The sequence below is a fragment of the Hipposideros armiger genome, unplaced genomic scaffold (genome assembly GCF_001890085.2).
Source record: "Hipposideros armiger isolate ML-2016 unplaced genomic scaffold, ASM189008v1 scaffold_132, whole genome shotgun sequence".
Lineage (NCBI taxonomy): Eukaryota > Metazoa > Chordata > Mammalia > Chiroptera > Hipposideridae > Hipposideros > Hipposideros armiger.
Window position 1 is genome coordinate 531,393 of NW_017731482.1, and position 8,799 is coordinate 540,191.

Genomic DNA, 8,799 nt, shown 5'->3' on the forward strand with positions numbered 1-8,799 from the left:
AAAAAAAAAAAAAGAACAATGTAATTTAACATAGCAATTAAATTCCATCACAAAGTATCTAACAATATTTTTCCTTTTAATAAATACAAATGTATAAAAATAATTCATTTTGTAGGCTGCTTCTCTTCTTTCAGATTATATATCCTAGAAATACATGCCCTCCTTTATAGTTATAAAGCTTAAATTATGTGTATTATCAAATAAATTATCTACTCATATATAACATTTTTATTTACATTTTAAAACTTTTTTATAACATATTTACAAATAGCTTTTACCTTTCCTAATTAAAATGTTACTTTTCATTACCAATATAAAAATATTTCTATCTGAAAAGGAAATAATCTAATTTTTATTAATGATAACTTCACCACCTAACAGTGCCTGCCACATGTTAGGTCCTCAGTGTTAGCTGAACTACACTGTTAATAAACACTACTTGGATAGGAGGTTGGATGGAGAAGCTGCAAACTTATGGTTTTGATCCTTGCAGTGTTTCAATATTTATTCTGAAATGTTGTAAATCCCTCAAAACATCTATAATCAGACATAAGCAGAAAACCATCACACTCAGGACTATGTCATCTCCATCTCCTTCCACTAAAGATTGATAATAAGTTTGATTTTATCTATGACCAGCCATCATAAATGGGAATATAGATGATGCACCACCAATTACACTAGTCTTTACTGGCAGTCACTCCATTCATTTTCTGGGCTCTCTTAAATAAGAAAGTATCCACTGACCATTTCTAAATGGTCTATTTAAAGCTATTAACAAAGAAGAATAAATATTCAAATCATTCTGATTCTCTAGACATAATTCTAAAGTTCCTGGAATTTCCATGAGATTTTCTGGTACTTCCTGGTGTCAGCTATTCAACAATCCCAAAGGAATAGAATGATACAATTTGGATCTGGATTCTGGCCTCTGGCTGAATATAAGAAATACAAATAAATACTGAAAATATATAGAACAGCTTTTGGAAAAGTTTGGCACATTTAAGAGGACATCATTTTTTTCTGTCAAGATTATACAAAAGTAAATTGTGAGTTAAAGAATAAAATCTATAAATAACAGAAACTGACTTCTGTAAGTGCACAAAGAGACAGTGATAGGAGACAGAAAACAGAGGCTATAAAACATTGATGAAAGCAACAGAACATACAAATTAATGGTATCCCATATTCACGGATTGGAAGAAATAATATTGTTAAAATGGCCATACTACCCAAAGTAATCTACAGATTCAATGCAATCCCTATCAAAATCACAATGGCATTTTTCACATAAAAAAAAAATTCTAAAATTCACATGGAACCACAAAAGATATCAAAAATCCAAAGCAATCTTGAGCTGGAGGCATCACACTCCATTATTTCATGGGGTTCTTTTCCAGGGCTGCCTCAGGTTTGACCACAGTCTCAGGGCTGGGCTCCCCAGGAATGTATCTGTTGATGGTAATTACTCTAAAGGTGTAGCGGACATAGGGCAACAGCTTGAGGGTGGTAGAAGTCTGGTTTCCGGGCATCTTTCCCATTCCATACCATTTCTCAAGCACCATTTCCTTGTCTTCAAATTCAATGTCACACTTCTCAATGGGAGTGTTGTGGTCATCAGTGGGGCTCCAAGGGAGGTGGAGGTGCACCTGGCTCTGCTTCAGCAGTTGGTGATCAGACAGCTCTAGCTGAGGCACCGGCCTGGGGTTCCCCACCACAAGGGGCTCTACCCTGCATTCTACCACATCTAGCTTGGTGCTGGCCACATGGCTATAATTGCCCTGGTCACTGCAGTCCAGACTGTGGATGACCTGGCGCCATCCTCCATGAAGTACCTGTCACTGTCCCCAAGCTCCTGGAGATTTTAACCATCCCTGTGCCAGGTGATGCTGTATTGCAAGGAGGGGTCAAAGGAGACCTGGCACGTGAATGTCACTCAAGCGTTTCTTCTTGGCTGTGCTCTTGACTGTGTGATCTGAGTGGCATCTCTGACCTGCAGGTTCGTCACAATGAATACATTGTTTTGGTCACCTGCAGCCTGGCAGAAATAGTGTCCAGTGTTGATGGCCTGGAGGTCTTGGATGCCCAGAGTCCCATTGGTGCTGGGGAAGTAGCGTTCGTCCTGTAGCACCGTCTTTCCTTCCTTGTCCAGCCACTGGGCACTGGGCACAGGGGCTCCGGAGGCCTTGCACGGAAGGCAGGCAATGGTGCCCTCAACAGCCAAGTGAGTCTTGTTGTCTGGTGTCAGGATCTTGGCCGACAGCTGCATGATATGGTTGTAGGCTTTGGCCAGCAGGAGCCCATGCCAGTTGTAGGCCTCTCACTGAGTTGTGCCCCTGGGCTAACATTGCTCAGGATCAGGGCTCTACACTGAATCCGTTCCTTCTGGTCCTTGACTAGCCCCTCCATGGGGATCTTGCTAATTCTCCAGATGACCTCTGGTTGAGGCCTGTCCTGAACTTGGCAGTCCAGGTGGACAGTATTCCCTAGCTTGTACAAATGGCTCCAGTGCTTATGCAGCCAGTACAGGGCAGCCTCCACAGTGACATAGTAGTCATTCCAGTCACTGCCCAGCAAGTTCTCAGGCAGACAGCAGTATTTGCCATTGCCCTCCTCACCCACATCCAGCAGGTGCAGGGTCTTATGATTCGGTGACTCGGTCGGCTGGCATGGGTGAAGCCACTTGATGGTGGACTTGGGGAGGCCCTCAGCGATGCAGTCCAATGGCTGCCCCTGCAAGGCCACCAGGTGGCTGCTGGTGTTGGTGGGGTAGTGCAAGCACAGCTTCCTGTTGATCATGCTGTTGATGGCCTTGACTCAGAGGTCAACGGATTCCTTCTGAATGACGGTCTGACTGCCAGGGAAGTGGGCAAGGCAGATGTAGTCTGAGTGGTTGTCCAAGGTGAGCATGTTGGCAAAGTAGAGGTTGCCATTCTGGCCCACTGTCACCCGCTCATCCTGTTTGATGTGCAAGATCTTGCTGTTCATCCAGTAGATCCGGAGCGACTCTGCACTAGGTGTGAAGGACAGCAAGGCAGAATCAGACTCCCCTTCCTCTACCTTTTACTGTATCCTTTGGCTGCTTAGGGCATCCTCAGCCATAAGCTGAATCTCGTGGGACATGGCAGTGCCCAGTTTATTGCTAGCAAAGCTGAGATAGGTGCCCTGGAACCTGTGGGCAAAGTTGCTGTTATTGCCAGTGATGGTGAAGGAGCCAGAGTGGGGCACCTGGTACATGGTCACACTCAGTTGCTCTTTGGGTTTGAAGTGGACACCATCATGAGTCCAACAGAATTGCACTTCGTGTTTGCCGCGGGCCTCACACTTGAAGCTTATGTCTTCTGTAGAGAAGACAACCAGGCACCATGAAGGCTATTCCATGATGACAGGTGGCTCCATGAGTTCCTCGGGGAATTGGATGAGCAGGCAGGGGCTGCACAGGATGAGAGGCCACAGGTACCGCAGCACCACAGCCATCTTCCCGGAGGTGCTAGTGACTTATCTCGGCACAGCCGGCCAGACTCAGCTTGGGCTCCAGCCCGGAGGGAAGAGGGGCTGGTGGACAGCTAGTGGCAGGAGCCGGGAATGGGGACACAGTATTACGGCTGCCGCTGGGGCTGCCCGCCCAAGCCCCGCACACGCCGGTCCTGGACTTGCTGCCTGAGTATGTCAGTGATGCCAATGCTGCTGCTGCTGCCCACCTGTAACTTTTGAACCAGCTGTATGACCATATCTTGAACTTTACCTCCTCTTCACCATGGCAGCCAGACCATCTGCACTCTTCCATCTTGAACAGTCAATCCATTTCTTCAGCCAGTATCTTTCAGTTACACAGAAGACCTAAATGAAGTTTTAATTCTTGGACTTTCGTGCTTGCCATAGAAGCACATCCTGGAACTTATTTACCCCAGTCTCACCACTGGACCTAACCAATGGTTTTTGAACTAGTCATGACACCATGTTGCACAATGAATAGTGAATAGAAGTTTCTTTTGTTACAACTTGTGGTTTTTGCCTTTATAAGCTCTTGCTTTCTTTGTCTTCCCCAGAGCATGCTTCAAGTTTTCTCTTGAATCTGTGTCTCACAGATTCAAATCCTTTAAGGCTCCAAATAAACTTCTGTTTTACAGCATTAGATCTTTATTGGTGGACAGTTTTATTCCACAAGGACTCTAAAATGGCTTATCAGATTATGCATAACACAACAGTATAATACAAATATGTACAAAAAAAGAATCACAGAAAATTAAACATAATACAAGACCAGATAAAAGTTAAAATGTGGATATATAGGCTACAGTTTCTCAGACTGAATTTCCAAATGGTCAGAGCAAAAAGGGGAAGTTATTAGTAATAAGAATTGCACTGTCCCAAGCACAAAGCATAGGTAAACAAAGGTGTTCCTAACCTTCATATAATGAATGATCTACTAACAACGTGATAGGCAATATCCACAATAATATCCCTCCAATAAATGCAGTCTATTTCATCAGGCTATTTTTTATGAGGCTCTTAAATGACATAGTTCTGTCTATTCTTCAGCTTCATCTCATACTACTCCCTGTAGTACTTGATAACATTCCAGTACAAACCAGTTTGCATTCCAACCTCCTGAAAATGAGAACACACGAACACACACACATACACACACACACCATTCAGCCTCTTCACATCCCCAGCACCCAGCATCATGCCAGTGATGAGGTGCTTGATAAATGATGTTGAATTTTTAAAAGATTAAGATTGAACAAATTACTAAGTGAATGGTTACTCTCTGATGTCTAAGCATTACCTCAGTAAAAGCAGTTCTGCTGAAAGTGAAAATAATATGGTCCCAAAACTCAGAATTCAGTTTGATTCAGAAATAAAACATAGAACAATTAAATCAGAAGTTGCAAATTGGCACCCTTCAGACAGGAAAAACCTTTCCACATGTTTTATTTGTCATACAACACTATTAACAGTGAAGACTATTAAACAAAACTTTTAAGAAGAATATATTATATAAAGGTTTACCAATTATTTTACTTCGACACTTCTGGAAGACACAATTCCTTTCCTTCTACTCTGAATCTGCTCTAACTAGAAAACATCTTCTGTCATCCTGATCTCTCTAATCCCTGTTCCTAGTCCTGCACTTCAGAGTTACAAGAAATTAGTCAGATTCAATTCACATACATACACACGAAATCTATAGTGTAGACTGTTGAAAATCTGCAGTCCCTTTAGCCATTTTCCCAAATAGCATGATTTCCAGACCCAGTATCATCCTTTGTCATCTTCTTACTTATGCACTTCAGTTTGCCAATGATTCTTTCAAAATGTGCCCAGAACTAAATTATTTGAAGGAAAGGGGTGTAAGTAGCAGAGGACAGAAGACACTGAGCAAGTTACTTTACTTGCACATCTGTAAAATGAGAATAATAGTTATTATCCTAAAGAAAAACATAAATGGAAACATAAATTGGAAAAACATAAATGAAAACATAAATTGGAAAAACATAAATGAGTTAATGCTGGTGAAGTGCTTAGAACAGTGTTCGACACAAAACATCTCATACATGTTTTTTAACCTATAAGTCAGAGAAAGTTAAGAGTCCACAACAGAAACTGAAACTTATATACAGAGGATGAGACGGAAAGAATTAAAAAAAAAAATCATGGTTTTTAATCAATGGTTGGAGTAGGGGATCCAAACTCAATTAGTAGGACCAGGCAAAGAATAAATGAGCAAAGACATGTACAAACCAGTATGTCCTGTGTAAAAGGAGTGGGGTAAAAGGCGCATTAACATATAAAAATGTTCAAAACCACAGCTGTAGTTTAAATTCTCTCCCTCTATGTACTCCCTGTTTTATCCTGGCCTAACATTAAATTCATTAATATAAATGATGGGTTTGGGGAGGAAAAGAATAGGAGCAGCATAAGCAATAATTTCCATTCACTTGTTTCAGATGTATGCTACAGAATAACCATTGAAAGACAAAACTTACTAGCAAATTTATGTACCCATGAATACGAACATTTACTCATATCCAGCATTTCTTCTCTTAATAATTTTCAGAAACTTTAAATCCAACTATATCAAATATTTTGAGAAAAAAATTAGTCTATTTTTCTCCTCAAACATATTTCTAACCATTATTACAAGCTGAGAAACTCAAAAATAAAATTAAAAAAATAAGTATCACACCAACACAGAAACTAACCCTCAGCTTTCTCTCCAAATAGTTTTCCTTATTGTTCTACATGATAAAGCTCCAGGTATACAGTCCACCATTTCAAATAATGTTACCAATGCTTCTTTAATAGCAATGGTCAGAAAGCTAACTGCATATAGCTAAATTAAGTTATATTTTAAACTTCCTTGCTGATGTAATTTACCAAAAAAAAACCCAAAACAACCCACCACATACACTAACTTCTTGGTTAGTATACCCAACTCTTCATAAATTTATTTCTTAAAAGAATAAAAATAGCAAAAACTTGAAGTGCAACAGTGTGATTACCACAGGCTACTTGACGGGGTGTCCATGTTTGCTCTGTTTGTCCTCAGGCAGGAGCCGCCCTTAAAGTCCACAATCTTTTCCTGCTCTTTCTCTCCAGCCACAGTAACCTTTTGTATCCTTCTTTCACTAGCAGCATTTTGCCAAAGACTACAGGAAGTATATTAATACACAGAACTTGCCTTTAGCAATTTCACTTGAGTACTGCAAATGATTTTACCAACACCTCAGTGGTTAGCTAACTGCAGTCAAAAGCCAGACTATATTTCACCCTAATATTTAATGTTGTTTTAGTGACTCTCATATGGCTTCTGTGCTTTCAGAGATTCATTTGTTCTGTTTGTATAAATAGATATGCAACACATCTGTTATTTCTGGAGAATTACAAAGTGAATTTCACAAACTATGCTTAAAAATAAACATGAATATACTTGTAGGAAATTGAAAGTACCACGCAACTTGAAAAAGTTCAGGGCTCAAATCCCTTCAAGTGTAAATAAGGTTATGCAACATTATTTTCTTTCTTCCTTCTAACATTCCCCTAAAAATGTATTACAAGTTTACCCTGCATATGCTTGAGATACTATTTGTCAAATTGCTGTTATGTGATAATCCCACTTGAGTTCTTTTCCTTTATATTTTTTTATTGGGCTGGCTCATGTGTATGCTAAATCTCATAAATAATATTCAACCTTTTTGGTCAATCAATCCTTTGTATGGAGAATAACAATATACACCAGTAGTAATAATTCTATAAAGGTCATTTTTTTCCAATTGACTATAATGCTATATTAGTGGCTTTAAAGAGAAAGTTAATATTTTTAATTGGAAGACAACACACAACCATAGAATATAAGCTCTATAAGTGCCAGGACTTTCATCTTTTTTGGGAGGGGGGGAGTGGGCATTGCTATATATCCACAGTACCTAGAAGATTGCTCAATAAATAGCCTCAACACATAAACCTGGTGTATCTTAAGATAAACTTCTAATTTTAAAATAGTACTTTCAAAAAAATTTAAATGTAGAGGCCATGGTTCAGTTGGTTAAGAGCATGAGCTCTGAGCGGTCGCCGAGTCAATTCCCACATGGGCCAGTGAGCTGGGCCAGTGAGTTGCGCCCGAGCTGAGCTGCCCCTGAGCTGCCAACAGGTGGCAGGATGGCTCAGTTGATGACGACAGCACATGCTCCTGACAACAAGGTTGCCAGTTCGACTGCTGCATGGGATGGTGGGCTACACCCACCCGCAGCTAAGATTGAACATGGCACCTTGAGTTGAGCTGCCCTGAGCTGCTGATGGGCGGCCAGATGGCTCAGTGGTTAGAGCGTGCACGCTTGGCAACAAGGTTTCCGGTTTGACTCTTGCATGGGATGGTGGGCTGTGCCCTCTGCAACTAAGATTGAACACGGCACCTTGAGCTAAGCTGCCGTGAGCTGCAGACAGGTGGCCAGATGGTAACTGGACTTGGAGCTGAGCTAGCTGCACCCTTCACAACTACAAGTGAAGGGCAACTTGGCTGTTCCCCTTCCCCAATTCCCCAACACTGTTCCCCTTCCCCAAGTCCCCAATAAAATCTTAAAAAAAAAATTAAATATAGTAAATCTTTCCAGAGCATAGGTTCCCATTCATCTTTTGGTCTAAGGAAACATCAACATTCACAAGATTGAGCTCCTGACAGAGATGAACCACTAGACAAAAATGTTAGAAAGGAACCAAAACACAACCATCATTTTTTTTAAAGACCATTTTAAAAACGATAATTTGATAGAATAAAAAATTCAAAGCATATAAATTGTGATTCCATTTCTTTTGGAGGTATTTAAATAGTCTTGACTATTTAGATGATGTACCGACAACAAATAATAGCCAAAGTTATGGGACTTCCCAAAAAGAAAGCTTATACTGTCATTACCAAACATCATTATTAGATAGCTGGAAACAAAGATGCTAGACATACTTCAATTTAACAACTAGCAGACTCTCTAAAGGAAATTCCCACATTAATGACAAATGCTCTAATTTCCAGTTGATTTTTAAATGTATATAAATGTAACAGTTAAGAATATATAGGCTTTGGGCCGGCCGAGTGGCTCAGTTGGTTAAGAGCTCGCTCAAGAGTTTGAGCTCTGAGCAACAGCAGTTCGAGTCCCGGCCCAAGCTGAGCAGCCGCTGAGCTGCCAACAGGTGGCAGGATGGCTCAGCTAAAAAAAATAAAAAAATAAAAAAAAAATAATAATAATAATAATAATATATAGGCTTTTACATTGAAAAATTTGTTTATATAAAAAAAAG

General features: G+C 40.3%; 1 protein-coding gene and 1 pseudogene across 2 annotated transcripts in view; both read right to left on the bottom strand.

Annotated features, from left to right (window-relative positions):
• The window catches only part of FCHSD2 (FCH and double SH3 domains 2), a 222,154-nt gene that overhangs the window by 171,467 nt on the left and 41,888 nt on the right, over positions 1–8,799 (bottom strand). The window lies entirely within an intron of this gene.
• Positions 1,348–3,477, bottom strand: LOC109386353 (neural cell adhesion molecule L1 pseudogene; annotated as a pseudogene).